This window comes from Lissotriton helveticus, chromosome 2_2 (assembly GCF_964261635.1).
Source record: "Lissotriton helveticus chromosome 2_2, aLisHel1.1, whole genome shotgun sequence".
Taxonomy (NCBI): domain Eukaryota; kingdom Metazoa; phylum Chordata; class Amphibia; order Caudata; family Salamandridae; genus Lissotriton; species Lissotriton helveticus.
Window position 1 is genome coordinate 294,515,591 of NC_136060.1, and position 12,897 is coordinate 294,528,487.

A 12,897-nucleotide genomic window follows, 5' to 3' on the forward strand; every position below is an offset into this window, starting at 1 on the left:
TGATGCCTAGTAATACTTAATATGTATATTATTTGTAAATTTGTAAACATTGAAGAAAACTGATTGCTGTTGGATTGTAAAGCGCTCTGACATCCAGAATTGGGTCATGTCCGTGCTATAGAAAACACTGAATAAAGAAAGAAAGAAAGAAAGACACTCATATGTTTTATAACAGTACGAGCGTCAGCACTGTGTTGCAGCCAAACCCAAATGAACCTAGGGCACAAATCCACTGTAAGCAAAATATATTTGAAAGCATTAGCTTTCAAAGGACTGTAGTGATCAAGATAAATACAACCAAACGGTTGATGTGAGAGGAAAAGTTGAGTATATGGTGGACATGAGACAGTAGAAGGTTTAATCTGTTGACAAATGTCACAGGAAATGACATATTTGCGTGTTTGCTGGTATAAGCCACGCCACCAGAAACTGTCGCTGACACTCCCGCATGTGCAGAAAGCCATGCCTTCATGGCAGCCACAATCAATGAAAGCCTGCGGTTCTCGTTGGGAATCAAACGATCACCAACTGATGGAATAGTTACAAATGGAATCTGATCAGGTGTTAAGTGATAGGTGTAATGAGAAGGGAATCTCTGGGAAAGCTGTATTCTCTCCTTCATTGCAGCAACATTCTCCAAAATTTCAATATCAATTTTAGTCATAGACCTAGTGACAGCTGCTATAGAGCATGTGGCTACTGCGGAATTGGCGGCCTCATCATCCAATGAATTCCCAACTGCGTGTGCTCCCTCACGCTGATGGCCCAATGTATAGATAAAATGTGTGAGTGGCAAATGTTCCTTAAGAGCGGTGGAGAAGGACGAACATGTTGATATTGTAAAAACTCTTGTGTTCGCGAAGAAGGGTCAAAGACAAAATTGACATCAGCCAATGTCATTGAACTAGCCCACTGTATCCAACAAGGATGCAGAGCTTTAGAATTGGGTACACTCGCCTTCATGACAGTCTCTAAGGCTGGCACCGGTGAAACCATAAAAATGCGTTTACCCTGAGCCAGAGAAAGTTCCTTCAGAATCGCCATCTGTACTGCAGTCAAAAGATTTTCGGGCAAAGAAAATAATCAATAGCCGAATTGTTGATCCGACGATTCCTGAAAGGAATGAGGCGAACAAGGATCAGGGACTTGGAACCTCTCTGGTTTCTTAATTTTAGTGAGGTCATGTAAATCATATCTACGTTCAGAAGCGTCAGGTGGAGGTGAACCAGCGCGAGAAATAGGCTTCTATTGTTGTTGCTGTCGCACATTCTTATTCCATGTCTTCTTTGAAAAGACTGGATGACCCTCCTTGTGTCGTACCCCCAAACTATTGCGTCCTAAGAAAGTATACATATCCGCATAATAATCGGCAGCTGCTGCTCCCGATCAGCCTTGCCACCACCGCTATGCGTTGGCGCATCTGTAAGCAAACTGCTTCACCCTTAATATTGACCAGGATCATATCAGTGACAATAGGGAACATGCCCACTAACTTCATCCCCACATCCTGGGCTGGATAAGCCCCGTGCTCATCCTGTACGCGTTTTAGAATGCTCAGCAGAGTGCCCTTTGAGGGGGTGCCAAAGCACAGTGTATACACTGAAGCAAACACCATCCCCCCAGGTGTTGCAGTCCGCTAAAGGAGGAATCAGACCACTCTGTAGAAAGTCCTCACGATTCTGGGGACATTTTCCTATCACAGAGTTAATTATGACGGGACTAATCACAAGTCCTCCACCCTGACCTGGTGTCATAGGAGCAGCTCCAGCCGGAGATGTCTGAAGTGCACAAGGCATAAACAGTATGACTCGTCTATGAAGATAAACTAATTGTGTATATAGCCGACGTAGCTTCGTGATAGTAACATTGAGATAATTGGGATGTGGTGTAAAGCCATCCAAAACAGGCCAAGTAGCCCCATCAATAAACAAGGGGCCCATTCGAACAAAAGAGACTGTATGAGAAAGGGCGCCATGAAACCAAATAGCGTGCTCCCAGGACGTCAACAGAAGTTCAATCATCGCATAAGGACGATACACTGCTGGAGGAGCAGCAGCTGTGTAAGTATGAAAAATATAATCACTAGCGTTGTTAGAATTGGGGGTCTCTAGTTGGCACAGGTAGGTACTTGTGACAAATAGGGACCCTCTCCTCTAGTCAGAGTAAGGGGGATTACACTCCTAAAATAACCCCTGCTCACCTCCGTGGTAGCTTGGCACGAGCAGCAAGGCTTTATTTCAGAGGTGTTGTAAGTTAAGCATTTGTGACCACATACAGTAACCCAGTGACAACACTACAAATGGACACCACACAAGCATTATATCAAAAATAAGTATATTTTATATAGAGTTACCACAAGAACAATAAACGACAAAAAGAATCCACAGTACTATTAGATTTCAAGAGTTCTTGTAAAAAAAGGCTTAAATCAAGGTTCTGTGCAAGTCGGTAGCCCGGACGGGCTACAGCGTTGTTGGTAATAACAGAGTCTAGCAAATCCAGCGGACCGCGTCGGTACGGGCCCACTCAAATGTCGACAGACTCAGTCACAGTACCTTTTACTTGGGGCGGCCGGCACGGATTTGCGAGCCGGTTCCGGTGATCGTCGCAGTTCACAAAGGAAGCGTTGCAGGATGCGTTGTCCCTCGATGCGGTGCAGGCAGTGGCCCGTTGACAGAGTCGGTGGATCCAAGGCTTGCATTGCAGGGCGAGACGGTGCTTCGATGCAGTGCATGCAGCTTGCGGTGCGGGGAACGAGCTGGAGTTCCGGAGCTGGCATCGATCAGTCCGGACAGCGGTGCGGGTCGGGCGGTGTGTCGCAAAGCGTGCAAGGAGGTGCGGTCACAGGACTCGAAGTCAGCAGCAGTGACCGCGTCGGTCAGACCAGTTCGATTCGGTGTAGCGAGGCGTTGCACGTCGTGGTGTCTACCAGTCACGGTGCAGGCTATGGCTCGGTGACGGCGTCAGGACGGAGTCGGTGAGCGCAGAGCTTATGTTGTATGAGGTGGACGTTGCTTGATGCGGTGCCTACAGGACACCGGGCTGGGCGCGAGAGTCGGTCACAGCTCCCTGCCTCTGTAGCCACTTGTTTCCAGCAGCAATTCACAAAGGCTGGTGAAGTCCACTGGTCCTGGGACTTCGGTCAGGGGGCAAGCTCTCTTCCAAGCCCTTGCAGATCTTTGCACATGTTGAAAGAAAAGTCCACAAAGTTCTTTCTCCTCTCTTTAGCTGTCAAGCACCCACTGCAGGCCAATCCCCCAAGCAGCACTTCAGCTTGGGAATAGTCTCTCCTCAGTTTCCTCAGGTTCTTTCTCCTCAGCAGAGGTTTCGTCTTCGTCCTACCCTATACTTACAATGCACCCTGCCCTTGGGCCTACCATAGGGGTGACTAATATGAAAAAAAGGGAAAGTTTAGGGACTGGCAAGTGGGTGCACTTGCCCAGTCAGCATGACAGTACCAGACTGCACGCAGGCTCTGCAATGGCAGACCTTAGACACATTTTACAAGGCCGCTTCTGTGGGTGGCACAATCAGTGCTGCAAACCCACTAGCAGCATTTGGATTTACACATCCTGGGCACACTCAGTGCACTGTACTAGGGTCTGACAAGTAAACCAAATATCCAATCAGGGAACCACTAATCAATACATCAATTTGCAGTAGGGAGCCCTTGCACTGTGGCACTGGACAGCAGTGGCACAGTGCCCAAAGCATCTAACACCAGCAAAAACACATGAGGCAACAGCAAAAAGGGAAGTGAACCCATGCCAATGGTGCCAGGTCTAACAAGAGTTAATTGCGGAAAATGTAGCCCAAGAATAAAACACCTTGAAGCTGTATGCTGGATCCGCTTCAACCACGAAAATAAAAGTAGCGCCTGCATTTGGTACCCCGTGCTGAGTCAGATAATTTGTAACCGTCGCCCAGCATTGTGCCGGAATAGCGACCAGTTGTGCCATGTAAAAGCAAAAAAAAGTCAATACAATGGTGATGCAAAATGGGGTCTATAAACCTTTTAAACTTTTAGCTTGAAAACCCTACTGAAATAGGTGTACCCACAAATGAGTAGGCAAAGCTCCCCGACTACATATGTCTCTTGGAGCCGGTGAGAGGGTATCGTGGACAAGCACTCAGGGGTCCCATATATAAGTACCAGACCAAACGTTGGTGGGGCCATGTTGCAGTGATTCTGCACAAACACAGAATTATGCGTAGGATTATGGGACCTTAGTGCATAGGGACTGAGTCATCCTACCACCTTAGTACGCATGAGCCCAGGACCGACTAGCTATAGTGTCTCAATTGCTCTCCTACTCACTCACAGAGAAACAAAGGATTAGACACCCCAGAACACAACACTCCCGACTCTCTCAGGAATCACGGTTGCAAGATACAGCATTTTGCTCACACTCTTGTACTTGTCCACAATAAGATCTGACAGAGACACAAACAAGTTTAAAATATTTATTTTAAATAAGGTGCTCTAATATGCAGTATACGTGCCACAATAAGCAGGAAAATGCCTAACACAAATACGGTCAGCATAGCAAGTAGTCCGTAAATCATTAAATGAGCTGTCATTATGAAAATACAGTGTAGCCTAATCTCCCTCCCCTTATATAGAAGCAGAATGATTATATATTAGAAGATTTCTGGGCATTGTCTGCATACCCCATACCTCAGTCTATAGATGGTAGATCTACATTATAGATGCTGTCTCACTCTTCTCCCTGGAAATGTATCACTCCAATTGTGTGCTACCTATTCGTGTATTCCAATAAGACTAAAGGACGTATTACAAAACAACAGTTGCCTCTGTATGTTTTGTCTAGATGCTAGGACCTGACCAGAACAGAATAACAAGGGGCATTGTTGATCGACCTTGCTCACAATGTTGAGACTAAATCCCAGGAACCTGCAGAGTGTGAACACAGCGGTAGCTTCTCATGTGAAAACGGCAAAAGAAGCATTTGCAAAATAAACTCATATGGTAACGTGTGCAAAGCAGCGGACAGTTTGCAGTGTGTTCATGCTCACTTAGGGAAGACGACAAGGTCTCCATAGGCCATGTAACAATAGTTGACTCACAACCGACACGCTAACGCCACCTTCTCAATAACAGAATAAGTGCTTTCTGTCCCCTTGAGTGTAAATGAAGAAAATGCCACAATACGCTTGCAACCATCCTTTCCATGCATCAACACTGCATCTAACCCATACACACTTGCATTAACCACCACAATGGTTTTGTCATGTGGATCAAAAGTTTTAAGGATCACAGCTCTTACAAGGTCAGCCTTTATCCCTTAAAATGCTTGCTGACACTCATAGGACCACACAAAATAAACACCTTTCTTCATTAGGACTCTTAAACTGTGCACTTTGTCAGCAAAATGGGGAACGAACTTGGAATAATATTCAGCTAATCCTAAGAAGGAGAGCAATTGTTCCTTGTCCTTCGGCAATGGTGCATTCTCTATCGCATCCATCAATTTTTTCTTTGGCATGACACCCTCTCTCGACAATGTGTGTCCTAAATAGTCAACCTGCAAGATGCCAAAATTGTGATTATCAGCACTTACTGTTAGTCCTGCATCTTGCAACCTTTTCAAAACTTAATCCAACTCAGCATTGTGCCTATCTACATCCGCTCTCCACACTAAGATGTCATCTTGGAATACCTTCATATTTTGGATGCCTTTCAAAACATTGGACTTGAGCCTTTGAATATCGCGGAACCAGTTGCTAAACCAGGAGGATGTAATTTGTCCATGCCTACATTTTCCCATACACCCCTGTTAATTATAGTGAACTGGGAACACGAATATTCCCACACAGACACATCGCTACCATTGATTTTTAATGTGCATGTGGTAGGATGATAACCATCATATATATTAGTGACAGTTTTCCCACAAATTACCAATACCTCCACATCATCACCATCGCCTTCATCGTTTTCATGAACATTCACAGTATTTACTGACTTGCTCCAATTTGCCTTATCATCCCTCTTGCACATCCTGGAGAAATGACCCATTTTTCTACATTTATAGCACTTGACCTTGGCAGCAGGACAGCTATCTGCCTCCGTTGTATGCCTAACACTACCACATCTGTAACACATTGTTCTGTTTTTGTTATTACTGATCGCCCTCCCTTCGAAGGTCTTGGTCTGCACTTTTTCTAGGTCTTCTAAGTCCTTTTTTATTTTATAAAGTACATTGACCCTGCCTGAATCCTGTTTATCCCTTCCTTGATCACTACTGAGTTCATTGACATGCATAGGAGTATTCTCCAACCGCCTGGCGATATCGATGTTCTTTTGTAGTGATGGATCCTTCAATTCTAACAGCCTCTCCTGAATCTTGCTGTTGTACATCCTATTAATAAGCTGATCCCTGATTATCTCCATGTGTAACTCCTTGAATTTGCATGTGGCAGCTAGGGTCTTTAGCACAGCTATGTATTGTTCCACAGTCTTGCTTGTAACTGTGCCCTAGAGAAACACCGGTGTTTTTCTACAACAATGCTGTTTTTTTCCATAACTATCATCCAAGGCGTTCATGACTTCTACATACTCATCTACCATTGTTTATGGGTCAGACCCTTCCTTACCTTCTTGATTCGTGGATGAGGCGCGTAAGGGCCTTGGCAGCGTTTATAATACCCTCCTCCCTTCTACACCTTAAATTATGTTTCAGCAAGACTACTTTACGTGCTACTACAAAGGTTTTACCCCCTTTTCACTTCTAAGTAGATCTCAAAAGAATCATGCCAATCCTCCCACACCATAGTTGGTAAACCAGGCTTTTGTAAAAATGTGGGTGGTGCAGAGACTGAAGTGGTATCCATAATTCTATCTCTTGAATTCCCAAACTATTTTATTATTTATTTATTTTTTTTGCAGAGTTTTACATAGCGCGAACTAGACCCGAACTGAATCAGGTATCAGAACGCTTTACATAGCACCAGTTACGTTACATGAGGACACGCATTCATTTTAGGCACGGGGAGATTAAGTGATTTGCCCAGAATCACAGGAGGTTCCACACAATGTGCACCCACTTATCATATGTAAATAATACTGCCCTGTTTCTGAACCAAACAATTTTCTTTGTAAAAATAATATACACTCCCAGATAACCCTCACACAGTCAATACATATAGCAGTAAATATTTCAAAATAACAGAATACAACCAATAAAGTAGCCACAGTTGTCATCCATAAATAATAAGAAATGCCACTCCTGAAGTCCAGCCAAGTCTTACTCACACCTTCTCTCACCGCTCTTTGTGCATGGTTTGAGACCAGGAACAAACGACAGACAATGCACCCCGCACCTTCGCTGTGCCTGTCAGCACTGTATGACACTGGAAGAACCAGCACTCGCTTCTCACAAATTCTCACAAAGTGTGGAGATCACATAGGAACTGGATGCCGATCTCATACTAGGTATCCCACACTGCTCGGGTGCTCGCCGGAACAGGAACAGGAACAGCTCCCATTTCCTGTTCCCACAATGCCCTGGTGAGGCGCAACGTTGGCCTCGCCACAATCGCAGGAAGATTTCTCACACATCACTGATGTAAGCTGCTGACTATGATTAAGTAGATGTGTCCCCGACATACAACCCTAGAGATCCCCGGTCCCCCTCCATCAGCAACTGTTTGCCTCCTTTGCTGCCGTTCCACAATCCAGAACCCAGACGAGAAAGCATCCTGAGGGCACTTGTTGCTGGGAGTATGTTGCCTTTGGAACAGAATACAACAGTTCCAATCCTCGAGATTCCATCGATTCGTACCTGGGCTTGTTCTGCAGTCTATTTAAAGGCACTAACTATTGAGCATGGCTTGAGAGCACTTAATGACCTGGTTAAATCTGATAGTAAAGGTGCCCATACAGAAACCATCTCATACAAGCCATATAGATTACATCTTGATCAATTTGAGGCTGTGGCCAACAGTCATTGACAGATAGTTACAGAAAGAACAGATTGTGACCATAATCATCTATCAGCAACATTCACGTCTTTCTGTGAATCCATTAATTTGAATGCGAACCATCCGCTAATACCAGAGAGGCTGTCCTCACAGGCGATAAACGCAACTTGAAATGGCCCCAGATTGCTGCTCCTCCACAAATTTTGGGCGCGATTCATAACAACCTTAATGCAGCATTTATGAAGATTGAAGAGGCCTGTGAACGCGCATATCATCAAATAGCTACGATTCACAAGGTTGTTTTTAAACAAGTTTTATCCCTTTTTATAATTCCTAATACATCGCTCAGGAAGCATAAAAGAAAAAAGCACCACTTGTTGTATAACATGTCGTTTATTCCGTCCTGTTGGGATCTTGCCGTTATCCCTCTTTATTCCCGTACTATTCGGACACCCTGGATAGGAACCTAAATAAGTTGTTTTTGCTGATCCCAGGTCAATCAGTTACTTCAATCATGGACAATTTGTTTTGCTAATCCTGGGTCTTATCCTGGAGAGGACCTGTGGCCCTTATTAGGGATAATTTTATTCTCAGACTCTCTAGTGTGCTATCTGGGGTCCTGTTTGGGATTTTATACTTTCCCGACTCAGGGATCTGACCCCTTCATCATAATTGGCGCGGGCCACAACCCCACTCATCACTCATTGTTGCCATCCCTCTTGGTATTTGTACCAGGTGCGTCCTCTCTTGTTTGTACCCGATTATTGCGACCTGAAAAGGTGAGACCCATATCTGGGTCATGCACTGAAACGCGCATCAGCGCTGGAGTTTTTCTTGTCTACTTGTTATTTCTTGTCTCCCCCTCTACAATTATCAGTATACTGAAAAATAATGGGATTCTAAATATGAATTGTAACATCTATGGATTTCCTTCTCAAATGTTAATTTTGTAATTGATCCAAGTTATTCCATCTCTGTGGATCACCCAGAATTATTTTTGTCTCAATTTGTGGGTGGATTTGCTTCCATGTATATATTGTTATTTTGTAAATGTTGAACCCTTATTTTGCAGGACGTATGAGTATGTGTGGGTATGCTTCTGTTTGGTTGAACAAATGTGTGTTTGGGATGTATGATGCACTGGGATTCATATAACTTTTTGGTGTACTATTTATTGTGTTTCTATATAAATTGCAAAATTATATTTATTAAATTAAGTTGTTTTTTTCCGCATTTAATGTTTTTGAAGATCATATTTTGGAAGTCCAGTGTTTCATGTATGCAGTACTCATATCAGTGACTATTGGCACATTGGAATTTGTTCACAGGCAGGTAAATTTTGTCTTGATTGTATTCCACATGTTGTTTAATAGTTTTTTTTTTTTAAATGTATTTAAGTTTTATTAAGGTAATTGCAATGCAACAGTAAAATACAAGACAGAAGTTCCATGCAGATACACAGTGCAGTGTGGCAAGGTCCAACATAGGCATGTCCATTACAGTGAGTGGCATATCATCAACAAGAAAAGCCTGTAACAGTGTTCTGGCTATTCAGTACTCCCTGAGAACATATACACCCAGGTGGGCTAGTCTAGGAAAGAAACATGTTGTTTAATAGTTAAGCGCGCGCAACAGGGTACAAAGTTCCCCAGGGAAAGAGGTTTAGCTACAGAGGAGAGATGAATACAGAGTAGACCATCAAGGAACCAAGAGGTTCCTCTGTCGGAATTAGAGAGCCTCACACACCCAAGGCATTTAGGTGTGGAACACGCCCAGACCGTAGGGTGTCCAGTGTCATCATTGGCTCACTGCTCCTCGTCAGACCGGCGCTGCAATGTCTGACGGGGTGCCAGCAGGCACCCTTTTGGCGGAGTTCTTTTATTCCTTGCCAGCGGTGTGTGCGAGTCAGGGAGATGGTAGTGTAGTCGGTGTAGAAAAAGTGAGTGATAAAAAGGGTAACCAGTTCACAATAGAATTTATTGGTGTGGCTGCTTCCCTGATTAAAAGGGGGTGAGAGGGGAGCGAGGCACTGTGTGGTGTATCAGAACCTAGCTCTACCCCCTGGTATGGTCAACATGTTTCTCGCCATCCGGCGATTCGTCAGGACCAAAACAGTACTACACGTGAAAAAGGTGCTAGAAAATACAACAAGAAAAATAAAACACAGTACAAATACAACCTCACTGGGTCGGTTGAGTAGGGGGCCGGAGGTCCTGCTCTAATTAGGCGACCTATAGGGTGAGGAAATATAGATTAAAAGCAAAAAGGACAAAAACCATTGTAAGTATGTCTTGGTGAAATAATCGTACTTTGGTATACTGTACAAGGTCACTCTGTAATATATTACTCTCCACATTAAAAGATAGAGGGTGGATGAAGCGTGCAGGAGATACAGACACACAGATTATTCATAATCAGTTAATTTGGTGGTACAATTCTAATCTCTCACTGGAGATCTCAGGGATTACAGAATACATAGCGAATTAGTCTAGTCCTTCCATGCAACACCGTGGTCCAGTGGACGCACAGGGGAACAAAGCAGCGATTCCTTACCCTAAGAAGGATTAGAAAGGGCCTCGCAGTCTGCTCCCGTGAGGCCAGCGCTGTCTGGTGGTGATGCCTGTGAATGGTAAAACGGCAGGGATGTGGTTGGAATGCAAGGCATGTGTAGTAAGAGATAAGGTGTTTAGTCAGAAGTGACTGACGCTATGTTTCTCAGGTACTCGCAAGGTGAGGGGACAACTTAGTAAGGACATTAGCGCGAATGCAGGGGAGAAAAGGTCACTCCTAAAGGGGCATTACCCGTTTAATGAATGCAGAGTTTCAAGTAACTGCTAGGGTATAGGTAAGGTAAACAGGAGAGGTAGCGGTAAAAGTAGAGGTAACCGGAGGGACCAGAGCCATTGTGATGAAGGCTCTATCGTGTCGGTGTAGTACTACCGAGCTGCTGCTTGCTAGCACCAGTGTCCTCCTCCCTCCACCAGTGTATTGGTGGATCGGTCTCCTGGTGAGGCTGGCGGTTTAGTCTGACGAGGGCTATGGGTAGGACTCCCATTGCGTGGTGTGCCGGGCAGCGGGTAGCAATTTACTCATATGAAAAGAGTCACGGGAAGGGGAGGGGGGGGGGGGAAAGGGAGAGGAAAGGGGGGGGTTTGTTTTGCGTAGCGCTGGGGTGGAGAGCTGGGGAAATGAAAAGTGACGGAGTCCACGAGCTTACCTTAGTCCATGCGCCAGCGGCCAGAGACACCTACCCCTCACGCTCGCGGCACCTGGTCAGGGTGCGGAGCGACTGGTGCCTCGTCTCGGTGTTTGCTGTGCTTACAAAGGCGCTTTCGTGTGCGTCACCAAACCAACGGTGGTAGTTGATTGGTGCGCATCATCCACGGGCGTATTGGTAGCCCGAGCCTCTGAATGGACGCGGCGGCCATGTTAGGATGGGCAGTGTTCAGCCGTGTGTGCGTTGCGCATGCGCGACTAGCGGCTCGGGACTCCAGGGGTCACTGTCAATCCACAGTGATTGTGGCGGCCATGATTGAATGGTCATTGCCGTGGCCGAAAAGTGGCTATGTAGGCTGCCTCCAGTCCGGAAGATTCCCCTGTAAGAGCCTGCAGTACTTAGCTCTAGATATTCACAGAGGAACCATCGAGGACTGCGTGAGAGAATGTACCTACAATGTGTGCCGATAGATAAAATGGTATGTGTTGGAGCACTACATGCATATAGGGAGGCTACATGCCCGCGGGGTACATGGGAGCCAGGTAGCCGCAGTCAGGGTGGAACCTGTAAATTAGTAAATAGTTAATGCCATAAAACACAAATATATGGCTCACATACCAATTCTAAGGAAAGATTACAAAAAGGCTATCTTCTATGCAAAAAAAGAGTGGGATCAACAAAGGTGCAGGGCCCTGTTGGACTCATGTTCTACAGGTGATTCGTCCAAATTCTGGGCCTTGGTGGCTAAGGATTGCTCAAGAACTACACAGAAGGTATTTACAGCTCCGACACGCCCTGGCCCCCGCAATAGCAGGCATGCCGTCCTTGCCGGAGTTTAGTCCCCTAGAAGCGAAAGTCTTTATGGGGGAGTTGGAATCGAAGAAAATCTCAACCATATATCAAACCTTAGTTACACACTGTTCCCCTTCTCTTGATAAGTTGTGGGCGGTCTGGGAGAGTGATCTGGGAAGTTTGGAGGAGGAGGACTGGAGAGAAGCCCTGGAGGCCCCTAGGGGAGCAGCGATAACAGTGCGCCTGCGCTTTATCCAATTTAAGTACCTTCACAGGGCATATTACACGAGGGAACGATTGTGGAAGGCGGGGCTGATAGCCTCCCCGGATTGTTTGAGGTGTGGCAGTGCGGTAGGCTCCTTCTTGCATACAGTATGGGGATGTATACGGCTGCAGAGATTTTGGACCGGTGTGTGGGACTGCTTGGAGGAAGTGTTGGCATGGGAACTCCCTCGCACGCCGCAGCTGGGCCTTCTTCACGTTATGGAACAAGTGGGGGGTAATCTGTATAAACAACACTTGCTCCTACTGGGACTTACGGTAGCCAAACGGGATATAGCCCAAGCCTGGAAGGCCCCCAAGGCCCCGTTGGTGGGGGTGTGGAAGCGGGGCATGGACTTTAGTATGGGATTGGAACGCCCGATCTTTGAGGCCAGGGGCTGCCCCAGGAAACATTATAGAATTTGGAAGAAATGGGCAGACTATAGGGGCCTGCTGCTGGACCCCCCGGTGCCCCGAACCGCGGCTATAGACCACGTCTGTACTACCCCTGAGTGAACTGACCACACGCTGCTATCATGATGCTTAGGCTCCTGTTTCTGGACAATGTGAACACCGTGCAGGGTGGGGGGTGGTATCCGGGTGGGAATGTGGGGAGGGGGGAGTTGGGCAATGTTGATTGAATTGCTTGACCACTATTGCTCTTATATGCTCACTGTCTTTCT

General features: G+C 45.8%; 1 long non-coding RNA gene across 2 annotated transcripts in view; it reads right to left on the reverse strand.

Moving 5' to 3' along the window:
* Positions 1-11,273, reverse strand: part of LOC144821801 (uncharacterized) — a 340,482-nt gene extending 329,209 nt beyond the window's left edge. The window contains exons 1-2 of one of the 2 annotated variants that reach the window (XR_013608448.1): positions 11,162-11,250; positions 10,124-10,175 (exon numbers count right to left, since the gene is read on the reverse strand). This is a non-coding gene — a long non-coding RNA (uncharacterized LOC144821801). Of the gene's footprint in view, positions 1-10,123; positions 10,176-11,161 lie in introns of both variants that reach the window. The other variant, XR_013608449.1, reaches the window with a different exon arrangement.
* Between the last annotated feature and the right edge of the window lie 1,624 nt (positions 11,274-12,897).